This window comes from Rhagoletis pomonella, unplaced genomic scaffold (genome assembly GCF_013731165.1).
Source record: "Rhagoletis pomonella isolate Grant_MI unplaced genomic scaffold, Rhpom_1.0 Rhpom_scaffold_00003, whole genome shotgun sequence".
Taxonomy (NCBI): domain Eukaryota; kingdom Metazoa; phylum Arthropoda; class Insecta; order Diptera; family Tephritidae; genus Rhagoletis; species Rhagoletis pomonella.
The window spans coordinates 34,190,920-34,203,014 of record NW_023458557.1 but is presented as its reverse complement, the minus strand read 5'-3'; positions in this window follow the sequence as shown (position 1 = coordinate 34,203,014).

The window sequence follows — 12,095 nt, the reverse complement described above, 5'->3', positions numbered from 1 at the left end:
ATGTTAGGGAACTTCGTATCCTTATTTAACGAATCTTTAAATCAATAAATAATGGTTTTCTTTTTAGTTCTTATTGTAACAAAAGCGTGTTGTTGGTTTTTTTAACTATAATTTTTTTACTCATTAGGTTTATTTTTTTTTACACACCTTTACTTTTTCTTGTTTTAATAAAAGGAAGCTATCATTGGATGTCTAATATTCTTTTGCAATGAGTGTTGTTGATGTTTCGGTTTCATTTCTGAAAGGTATGTATGACGTTTTCTTAAAATTTAAGTCCCGTGTAAATAGGCAACCCTACTTCACATCGGCAAAATATGCTGCACGTATATTTATATCACCTAGACCTTCAATCTCTTCAACTTTCATCCAAATCCTGAGAGGAGGGCACAGAGGTGACCGCAGTGACATGAAATGCTCTCTCCCTCATCTCATATTACTAAAAATTTGTTGACCCTCATGGCTTTATATGTAAAATGAATTAGTTTAGTTTTCTTTTAATAAAACTATTTATTGTACCCATGTCTTATTCATGGCAAATAAACGAGGTCTATTTTAACAGTTTAATGTTTAATGAAACGTTGTTTTTTACTTGGTAACTTTTGTTCAAATGAAAAAATGCCGCTGTTGCTAACAGAAACATCTTTAACGGTTGTGAATAGCGATAAAATCATTCAACATTTCATTCGAATTCCAAAATTTTTCTCTTTGACGGTAAATTACGTTTTGTCGAAATATCCTATTTTGTATGTCCGTGAGAGATAGACTTAAGTTGTTTTGCCAAATGTCCACAGATATGTAAAACTCATTTGAGTTATAAACACACACTTGCCTGCGTGCATATAGCTGCGCTGAGGAAATTTCGGAAGCTGAAATTTTGTTATTTTTTTTTTAATATGGTTCATGTTATAAAAAAATCATATGAATCAAAGTCTCCAATTTATACAAAATTAGGGAAAGTTCAAAGAATGTTTATCAAAACTTTAAACTTTTTAATCAGTATGCAGTTTCATTCAATTTTCGTATAATATTTTGCAAATTTGAAGTGGCTAAGTATTCGCGTTTAGTTTTGATATTTTTTTTTGCAAACGTTTCTACGCGTTTTTTCCATAAAAAGTATGTGTGGAGTTAATCTTACACAGAATAAAGTTTCTGGTGCTTTGTGTCTACCAAAAAATTTCGCCTTTTGATTTCCCCTTTCTCTTTTCGTGTTCGATTATAAAATAAAGGTAAACGGTTCAAAATGTTGAATTCGTTTCTTAAAATGTCACACTCTTTTAAGGCAACAAAGGCATATTTTCTGTCCTTTAAAGCTTTGCCAGGCAATCAGATGGTTATTTATAACGACAATATTATGAAATGCCTGAGCTAGGCAAGGTGAAGAAGCCAAAAACATGCCCTTTTACAGGGTTGAGTGTAGCATCAAACACATTTAGCACGTGAACCAACATTTTTTTAGAGAAACGAACTCACCATTATTATCTTTTTTGATGATCATATTTTTCACCGTTTTATAAACAGTGTATAAGGTATTTTGAAATTATTATTTTTTGCAAATAGCTTACTTATAATCGTAGTAGGTACCCTGCAGCAAATCAAACTGGTTCAGAACTTGCGCTGAGCTAGCCCGAAAAGAGACGGTACTGGTTCTTTATCTATCCCAACTCAATGCTTTCAACTGTCTTTTTAAACATGGCGATGTCCTGCGAAGTGACACAGTAAATAAGCACGCATACAATTTTGTAAATAAAAAATACTTCATTTTATGTTTAAATAGCTATTTATTTTGCACTAATTTACTTTTTCAGGCATACTGTGCTTTAAAGTTAGGAACATAAAATGTCAGTTATTCCTTCATTTTCTAAACCCGTTCTTCTTAAAAATAATTTATGTATATTTGTTACGTATAATGGGTATTTCTGGGATACTTATAATTAAAAATCCAAACTAAGTCGTTTAAAAAGCGAGAAAAACGGTGATATACTGAATGCTTATTTGTGATAACTCAGCGTTAAATTGTATTAAATTTATTGAAACGTAATACATAGACTCTCCTGCATCGAATTAAGAATATATAGAATTTTGAATATTCACAATGGTTTTCATGCTATATATTTTTCGTAAATGTTTTATTTAAGGATGGCTCATAAGTATTATAACATAAACAAATAAATTCACGTTTCTAACTGTGTTGGAAATTTAGTAGAATCCTAGAAACTGTTATAAAAACTTCAATATTTTAAATCAGAGTTTATAAATATGCAGTTCTATAGTCCATTCAATTTTAGAATAATTAATCGCGCTGATTTTTTATAACTCTTTCTACGCACTACTTGAAGGTATTCTCTTATTTAAATATTTTCGTTTAAGATGCAAGATTACAATTTACTACACTAAAATTGTATGGGCTACAAAACAGAATACTCGAAATATTTATAAAAAATCTATGATTAAAAAGTTTGAGATTTGAAGACAGTTTTTTAGAGTTCTGTCAAGTTTGCAGCACAGTTAGGAATTTGAATTTAAATGGTTTATGAAGTATGACTTTGCTACTATGCTACTTTGGGCTGAGTAGGCAATTGAGAAGTAAAGTCCTCTCTCGTCGTACAAAGATCCCACTCTATAAGTCACTCATCATGCCTGTGCTGGTGTATGGCGCGGAGGCATGGACAATGAAAGCATCTGATGAGGCGGCTCTTGGAGTTTTCGAGAGAAAGATTCTGCGAAAGATTTACGGACCTTTACGCGTTGGTGATGGCGAATATCGCAGACGATTTAACGATGAGCTGTATGAGCTTTACCACGATATAGACATAGTGCAGCGAATTAAAATTCAGCGGCTCTGCTGGCTTGGCCATGTCGTTCGAATGGACAGAAACGTTCCTGCTCTGAAAATATTCAACGCGGGTCGCGATGCTGGCAACAGAGGAAGGCCTCCTCTGCGTTGGAAATACCAGGTGGGGAAGGACTTGGCTTCACTTGGCATTTCCAATTGGCGTCAGTTAGCACAGAAGAGAAATGACTGGCGTGCTGTTTTGGACTCGGCCAAAATCGCTTAGGCGGTTACAGCGCCAATAAAAGAAGAATAATGAAGTATGAGACATAGTTGTGAGATAAAAACTTAAGGAAAAATACTTAAAATGAAAAACATTGGAAATTAAAAAAAAATCTCCGCATAACTACACATTTCGGGTGCTCAGTGGTATATTTACTTATGTACAGTATCGTTCATATCAGAAACACCCCATTTACCACTTTAGTTAATTTTTTTTTAATCTGATTAAAAGGTAAAAAATTTTGATGAAAAATCGTTAAATTTAACTTTATTTTGTATAAAGTTTTTAAACACGGTTTATATTATTTTGTTTTAAGCATGATCATATTTTTATAAAATAATAATAAACAAATTTCAACTCTCAATATACTGTGAATATTTAAAAAAGAAATGGAAAGAAACGCAGACTTTTGCTGTTAAGTGTAACTGAACTAAATTTTATGGTTATATTTTGCATTGAATTTTATACGTACGTATATATGTACAAAAATAACATTAATGTTACCAATAACGACTTTTTTGGAAATATTTTAGCAGTTGCCTCATAAACTAGAGAATTACATAATTAAATAATCAAAAACAGCTTGTTATTAGTTTTAGGGTCTAAGAAAATTGAAAAAAAATACTATAGTATTGTATATTTGTGCATCTTTAGTCAACTTTTACATAACCAGGATGAGTAACATTGATGACAGCGCAACTAGCGTCGAGCTCTGCATCCGTTTTGCAGTAGTTCAGAGACAGTTCTGAAATTTGTAGGGCGGAACTAACGCTTTGCCAGACTGTCCCTAAATTTTGCTGCAGGGCATATTGTCATTCATTTTTATTTTATGGTAACTGTTTAATTCTGATAATCTCAAAATCAGAGTGTTTTTGCAAGAGAGGGAGTGACGTAGTGTACGCCTTAGAAAAGGAGTGAAACACTCCGATCGGAGTGAAAACGGCAACGCTAAGCACGAATTTTTCCCATCGAACTTCGATGTACTATATACTTAAAGCGAAGCGCACATTAGCGATATTGTGACGATGAATCCCCAGAGCAAAAATTACAACAATGGTACGCATATATTTTAATGTCGAGCGCACACTTGTCATCTATTGCAGGCAATTTGATAGTTTGACAGCCATATTTTCATTTGAAAGAAAGCGTGCTGGTGGTAACATCGATGAAGTTTTAGTAGTAAATCAAAATAAGAATCTGTTCCCTATTGGACTGTTTCTGGTTATGTTTTAGGAAATTTTTCAGCAAGTTTTTTAAGATTTAAATGTTTTTAAACGCCGAAATTGACCTAACGATCGAAGAACTCAAAGAGGAGTTGGAAAAACGTAATTTGGCCACCTATGGAAGAAAAGTGGTATTGTTATCCCGGGTTCCAGATAACCGGATGCGTTAATAGGTGCAGTGGAAAGGCGTTATGGTAGCGAGCACAGGAGACAGATCTACTAGGTAGAGCTGGAGAAACGCTGCCAAAAAGCCAACGAGTCTCTTCAGGAATTCGCCTCTGAGATCGCGAATCTCACTTGGAAATTGGAGACGCATCTGGTGAGCACCTCGAAATAGCAAAAATCCAGAGCCTCATCAGCGGAATATGGGACTTGTATGTACGCCAAGAGAGAGACGTATGCGAATCCAAAGCCAGCATTTGCTGAGACTGTCTCGTATACTCAGACACGTGAAACTGCGGCTTTCCTAAGTAGACCAGCTTACAAAGCCCACCGAGTGGAAGTGGAGACACCGGACGAGACGAAGGAAAAGCTGAAGAAGATAATCCGCGATTGCAGCGCAAGTTCCAACAGGAACAACAACTCGCAAACGAGCAGCAGCAAGGGCCGCGTGCTGGCTCCAGCAGTTGAAGTCCCCATAATCTCCGTCAAAGCCGGAAACAAAAAGCGAGCAAGCGAGAATGGGCAAGAGCGAGTTGTGACATTGGATACTGGAGCGTTACATTTTATTATTCGATCCGATTTGGCCACTTGGTATTCGAAGCCACTACCTGGGGAAAAGCTGCAGACAGCAACTGTGAGCGAACCCAAGTGATAGAAGAAGTACTATGCGTGGTATTAATCGGGGGCGTGGCCTCGTACACCAAGTTTTTAGTGGCAGACATTTTGAATGAAGTCATCATCGGCGTGGACTTCTTACTTGGCAAGGCATGAAGATTGACCTCCAGGGAATGATCCTGACATATTGCGACAGGAAAGTGCCACTTAGAATTATCTACGACAACCAGTACTGCAGTAGACGGTTGGTCTTAGAGGAAGTGCCAAAGATTCCAATAGAAACGGAAGCGGTTAGTTAGGCCGAGGTTGGCAGTGATGGAGTTGGAGTTGTTCCTACCGGAGAAAGAAGAGGTCCAGACAATAAGGAAAAGCGTGAATATTCCGACACCTCAGTAAAAAAGAAGGAAGTCACCACAAGAAAGTAGTCATGGCATGCCAGGCAGTGTTTCCGGCAGGAAGAGAGACACTGAACTACGTTGATATAGTGATACGCCGGTGGGCAGAAAAGTATCCAGGAAAAGGTCGTGGTTGGCAAAGGAAACAAAGGCAAGCAGTAAAGCCGGAGACCAAGGTTGAGGTTATACATGTCCCGTCAATGAAGGTGACATATGCGGACGGGCAAGATGTGGAACGACTACGGAAATTTCAGTGGGAGGAACCGGATTTAGCAAGATGTTCTAAATGCAGTGCAGCGCGAGGATCGAAGCCTGAGAGTCATGGACAGAGGAAGCGGCATAAATGCGGCGAAAAGGGTGCCCATGAGAAGAGACATCGTCTGGTCACACCAGTGGCCGGCAGAAGCACGGCCATGTGAGATGGTGCACTGCCGGAAAAAAGCCGGAAGCAATGCCCAGTAACGCATTGAGCTGTGAGGGTTTCCAGGAAGGCGAGTTTTGTGTTGTTGTACAAGCCGTAGCGGAAGAAAGGCATCACCCCCAAACAGCGATGTAACTGGAAAGCTCCGTATAAGATTGTCAAATGGCTGAATGACGCAGTGTACCGAATCCAGACTGTTGGGAGACCGATAATCAAAATGAAGGTGGACAACAAAGCGTTGCAGCATTTGGAGTAGAAAGTGTGTCTGATCGGGACGATCGGACTTAGGTGGGGGCAGTGTGGCGAATACTGCGGTCACGCGAAAAGAAGAACAACAAAATGGCAGAACATTCGAGGAATGACGTAGAATATTCGACAGCGAGAAACGTAAAGTGGATGAATATTGCGAACAGCGAGACAATGGGAGAATGAGCGATAGACGACAGAAGGTTCTAGGGTTGCCATGAGGGCGAGCGCAGGTATATAAGGCCGCGAATCAGCAAGCTACAAGCAAATTGTGAAACTGATAAATTGTGTTGGAAAGTTTTGTCAAGCGATGTAATTGCTTTAACCAGTATTGTAAAGAGTTTTTATTGTATTAGCGAGTATTGTAAAGTGTTTGTTGTTCAATAAAGTTAATTGTACTGTAATATGGTCATCGTGAGCGTTTAACAATCCAGCGATACTAACGTAGAGATTTTTTGTAAATCTGTCAAGTAGTCGAGGATAATCGTAACAATATTTAGCAAAACTATAATCAGAGGATGTAAGATATGTCAACGAAAACACTTACTACGCTTATACGTAAGCTATTTGCAAATAAAAATAATTTGCAAATACCTAACTCACTGTTTATTCGATGGTGAAATTTTTTTTTAATATAATGATTATAAAAAGGCAATAATATGACAGAAAATAAACCCAAGAATAGCGGCATCTTGCGCTTATTTGCAAATAGTACCACTAATCAATACTCATTTGTGTGACTTAGTTATTTGCAAATAAAAAATTAACGGTAATTCTCTTGTATAGGGCTGCAACTGCTAAAAAAAAGGTCCGGAAAAGTCGGGAGGGGTACCAAACGATGCGTTTCGGTCCCCCTTTTAACAATCCGGAGGGGGAGGGCTAATATTATTAACCATTTACAAGTTCTAAACAAAAAACTTTTGTTAAATTTCGTTGTTTTCTATGAGCAATTACCTCGTCAAAAATGAACTAAATCACCGGTTTCCACTTTTAAAACACTATTAAAATGTATAATTTAACTTTATTATTAAACAAACACATAGTTTTTTCAACATAAAATAGTGTAATATTTTTATTGAGCTTTGTACCACGATTGTTTATTAGGAAAAATTGAAAAAGCAACAAAGTCTAAGCGGTAGAAGTTATAGCACTATTTCGGAGATCACCACATCTCCTCATCAGACTTCTTTTTTCTAGACTTCAGCAGGGATCGAACCTGCGAATTCGATTTTCAAAGTCAGAAGCGTTAACCACTGAGCTATGTACATCCCGTAAACTCTTGTTGCTAATTCATTTTCCTTATTCAACCAACTACTATCAAGTGCAGCTGATTTGCCGCTATTTAAACTCGACAGCGTGGTTGTTGTTGTCAATTCTATACATCCATTTGCTTATTTTCTTTTTTGTATAGTTTCAGGCAGGCTCTTCCTAAACTATGTATTTGTGGCTAGTTAACGTTTTATTCTTAATATTTTTATTGAGCTTTGTACCACGATTGTTTTCCTAATAAATAATCGTGGTACAAAGCTCAATAAAAATATTAAAAATAATATGTTAACAAGCCACAATAACATTGACATAAAATAGTGTATTTTGTTACTAAAAAAAGTTAGCAATCTTTCCGAACTGAAACGCGAGATTGCAAAATAGCTGCAGTGCTGCCACTGTATTAGCGTTTCGTAATAATTCATTTTTCCTTTTAAGGCGTTTGCAGTGTTCAGTGCTTTTCTGTATTGTTACCAACTACTTTATATATCAACGTTATATATATTTAACGGAGATATTTATATATATTTAACTGATTTTTAAGTTAACCGCATATATATATAAATTTGACCGTCAAATTTATATATATGCGGTTTACTTAAAAATCAGTTAATTATATATAAATATCTCCGATAAATATTAAATTAAGATTTGTAATTAGTTTAAGAGTTATTCGCAAAAAACGATTGCACTTTGCACTTTTCGCACCATGTTTTGATGAATTTGATGCAAATAAACGAAGTAAATTAAAGTTGTTCTCTGTAAAAGATGTTCAGCCTCCCTTCTTTGGCAACACAGAAAGGAGAATTCTACTGCCTGAGGGTTATAATCCCTAAGTGCGACCGAAGGCCGCCTACTTGAAAAGGAGTTGGACGCCTGGTTCCGCTAAAGTGAACTTTTACCAATAATATTAGCCCTCCCCCACCGGATTGTTAACAGGGGGACGAAACGCGTCGTTTGGAACCCCTCCCGACTTTTCCGGACCTGTTTTAGCAGTTGCAGCCCTATACTAGAGAGTTGCCAATTTAACTCAGCTTTTATGCGACAAAGGTCACCATTTTGCAAATTGTTATTTGCAAATAATACGTGCGTATAAACATAGTAACTAACAGCCGGTGTGAACAGCCTTCAGCCCTCAATCCCGAAACTCGTGTTCGTCAGAACATGGTATAACTAGGCGATATTTGTGCATAAATTGTCGATATCTGATATTATCGTCCTCAGAACTATCGCGGCAATAATCGTTTTATCTATCTATCGTTTAAAATCTCCAGTTAAAACCAACCAACTGCCAAATTCCGGCGGAATGTCATCTGTTCTCTCACAAGAGAGAAATATCCAAAACAGTACGCGAACAGAAAATTTGCAGAAACTTGCAAGTTAGACGAACATCTGATATAATTTTTGTTTACATTCAAAAGTGTAAAAGTGTAAGTGTCATCACAAAGAGTTATACTGACACAGTTTATTGATTAAACAAATAACTACCTATTTCTTACAAGTTTAATTAGTCGCATTTTGTAATTTTTAACTTCCAAACCATCAAATTCAATTTTGTGATTTGCGTAAATGCCAACCAGCTGTTTTTGATCAGCTGTTTTCCTGTTGGCAAATTGCTGTTGGCAAAAATTTTTCCAGCAGAAACCATCAGCTTCCCCTCAAAATGAAATGTCACTTTGCTCTCTCAATTTCCTCTACTTTGTAAGTTTTGGTTAAACATGAACAATTAACAGCTACGCGAACGCAACTAATATCATGTCGGTATAAAAAATATCGTCAATATCGATATATCGATATAATTTCAACCAAACCATTCTATTTCCCTTGCATCGATGTTTTTTTTACACATTTAAGCGAAGCGCACATTGGCGCGATTCTGTCGTTGCGAATCCGCAAGTCCAAAAATTACAACAATGCTACCCATACATTTTAATGCGCTAGCGCACACTTGCACGATTCCGTCGCTGCGAATTTTTCGAACATTCAATGTTCCTCTCTATTGACGCGTTCGAAACGCGGCTTGCAGCGTTTTGAAGGCGTCAAAGAAGAAGAAGAAAGGTGTCACAGCAATAAAGGCAAAGAAAAAAAACGTGTAATGTACAAAAACTAATAAAAACGTTCGTAATAATAGTATTTTGTACGATTTGGGCACGCCGAGTGCGAAAATACACGAAATAAAGGGAAAACTCCGGATTCGCAACGTATTCGCAACGATGGAATCGCGCTAATGTGCGCTTCGCTTAAAGCGATAGTGCGACCATCGATAGTTTCCATGTTTCAGAAAAAAACTATCATTACTCGCTTAGGCTATCTGCACACTTGTCGTCCAATCATAGTTGCGTTATCGTCTCGCCCTGAAATTTTGAGCCGAGCACATGCATTTCAAAGGAGATCTGCACACTTGTCGTTATCGGCTAGTTATCGGCAAATCGTAGAAGATGCAGAAACGGATAAGTACGGCACTGTCGTTTGCTAATCGTTGTGCACGCATTGTTTGTTTACATTTTATGGGGGAAAATTAGTGAAAAAGTTAATATTTGCATTAAAATTGTATAAAAATTAGTATTTTTTTGCATAAAATCTGTGGAAATTATTAAAAAGTGGATAATTGCATTAAAATTTAATAAATATGAGCGTTTTAACTATAAAATATGACGAAATTGTATTAAGTCTCTGTGTGCATACACAAAACACATTCCAGGAAAAGAAAAGAAGAGATATTACTGGAAAATTACGTCTAGAAATGTTGCAGCACAGTCTATATTTAAAAAAATTGCAGGTTTTTGTAAATATTTCGCGAAAATATCAACCAAAAAAAAACAGAAAATACCTGCTCCAAGTGAATTTTTAGACGCCAAATGAATTGAAATATCACGACCAAGTGTGCAGAAGTGTAATCGTCATGTAATCGTTGCTTCATGACGATAACTATGACTCAACTATGATTGGACGACCAATGAGCAGAAAGCCTTAGCTTCCAGCGATACCATCGATAGTGTCAAAGGCTACCACCGATAGTACTATCGATAGTCAATTTAATGTTAAAAACTGTTCCAAATTAACATGGACGGCATCGAGAAACAAAAAAAAAAAACAAAATATTGAAAATATAAACACACGTAGGGCCGTTTTCTTAAGTAACTTTTAACTTTAAAATTCACTTTATGTTTAAATATTGCTTTGACATGTATAGTTCTGTCTAAGTAAAGAATTTTATTATCGAATTTTATTTATGTATTTACATATATATTACTGAAGCTTACAATTAAAAATTAAATTATGAGCCTAGTAAAGAAAGCTTCTTCTTATGATCTATAACACATGGCAACTAAAATAGGAAAAAATTAGTTGCCGCAACAGTTACAGCTGTTTTTGATTGACTTGCCAGAGCTGATTACGAATCCATGAGCATAAGGTTTCCATCAGCTCCAGATTTTATGAAAAACCAAGTCAAAATGTCAAAAAATCGGGTTTTTTGGCAATATTTTAGAAGCTCTAGCAAAGAAACAAAAGGCGGTATAAGGCTTGAATTAAAGCTAGAAGTCTTGACTACTATCCCTGAAAATACCATCCCTACACCTTGACCTGATGGTCACTTATAGTCATTTATTGAACAGCAAAACCGGATTTTGTGCGAAGTTTGAGTACCCATCGCAATTAAACAAAAGGAGATATAATCTTCCATTTGGGCTGAGATTAAGGTTTGAACTTTCGACTACAATCGCTTAAAATACCATCCCAAAACCTTAACCCTAAGGTCACTTATAGTTATTTATTTAATAGCAAAAACTGATTTTGGCAAAACTTATTTATTTTTTTCAATTTTCTTTGACTGAAACTTGGCTTAAACCTCACACTTTTAATTCAGAGATTCTTACAAATAATTATCATATCTACAGAAAAGATCGGGAGGACAGAGTCGGCGGTGGCGTACTCTTTGCCGTAGACTCTTCAATACCATCTGAAGAAGTTAGTCTTCCACACATCGAATCTGCAGAATTCAAATGCATTCGTGTTCAGGTTGGAAGGGGGTTTACTTACTTAGCTCTATGCTATATTCCTCCCCGATCTGACTTATCAGTGTATTCACAACATGTATCTTTACTGAAATCAATTAATTCAATGATTAAACCCTCTGATTCATTGATTGTGTTGGGTGACTTTAATTTACCAAATGTATCATGGAACATCATTGACAATGATATTGTACCTCTCTCGTCTAGCGCGTGCAACAACGTATTTTTAGAGGAGATGGCTGAACTCTGCCTGAATCAAGTTAATGTACTTCGCAATAAGTTTGGCAAAGTATTAGATCTTGTTTATGTTGATGATGCATCTAAGTCGGCTGTAAATAAATGTGACCCACTAGTTTTGCCCGAAGATGTCTACCACCCTGCTATTGAGATATCTTACGAAATTATAAACGATGGTCAAAATTGCGATGTCCAAACATACGAGCCAAATATTCGCTTTGATTTTTCGCAAGCCAACTTTAAAAAACTGAATAAAGAATTGTCTAAATTGTCGTGGCCTATATACAAAGAAAAAGTTGAGCAAAGCGTTGCACATTTTAATTTTACTGTACATAGATTATTTGAAAAGTATGTGCCTAAACGCATGTGTGTTCCTGTAGAACAAACACAGTTATGGTTCACTAAAGAACTGAGAAACTTGAAAAACAGAAAGTCACGTTATTTAAGATTACACAAAAAAA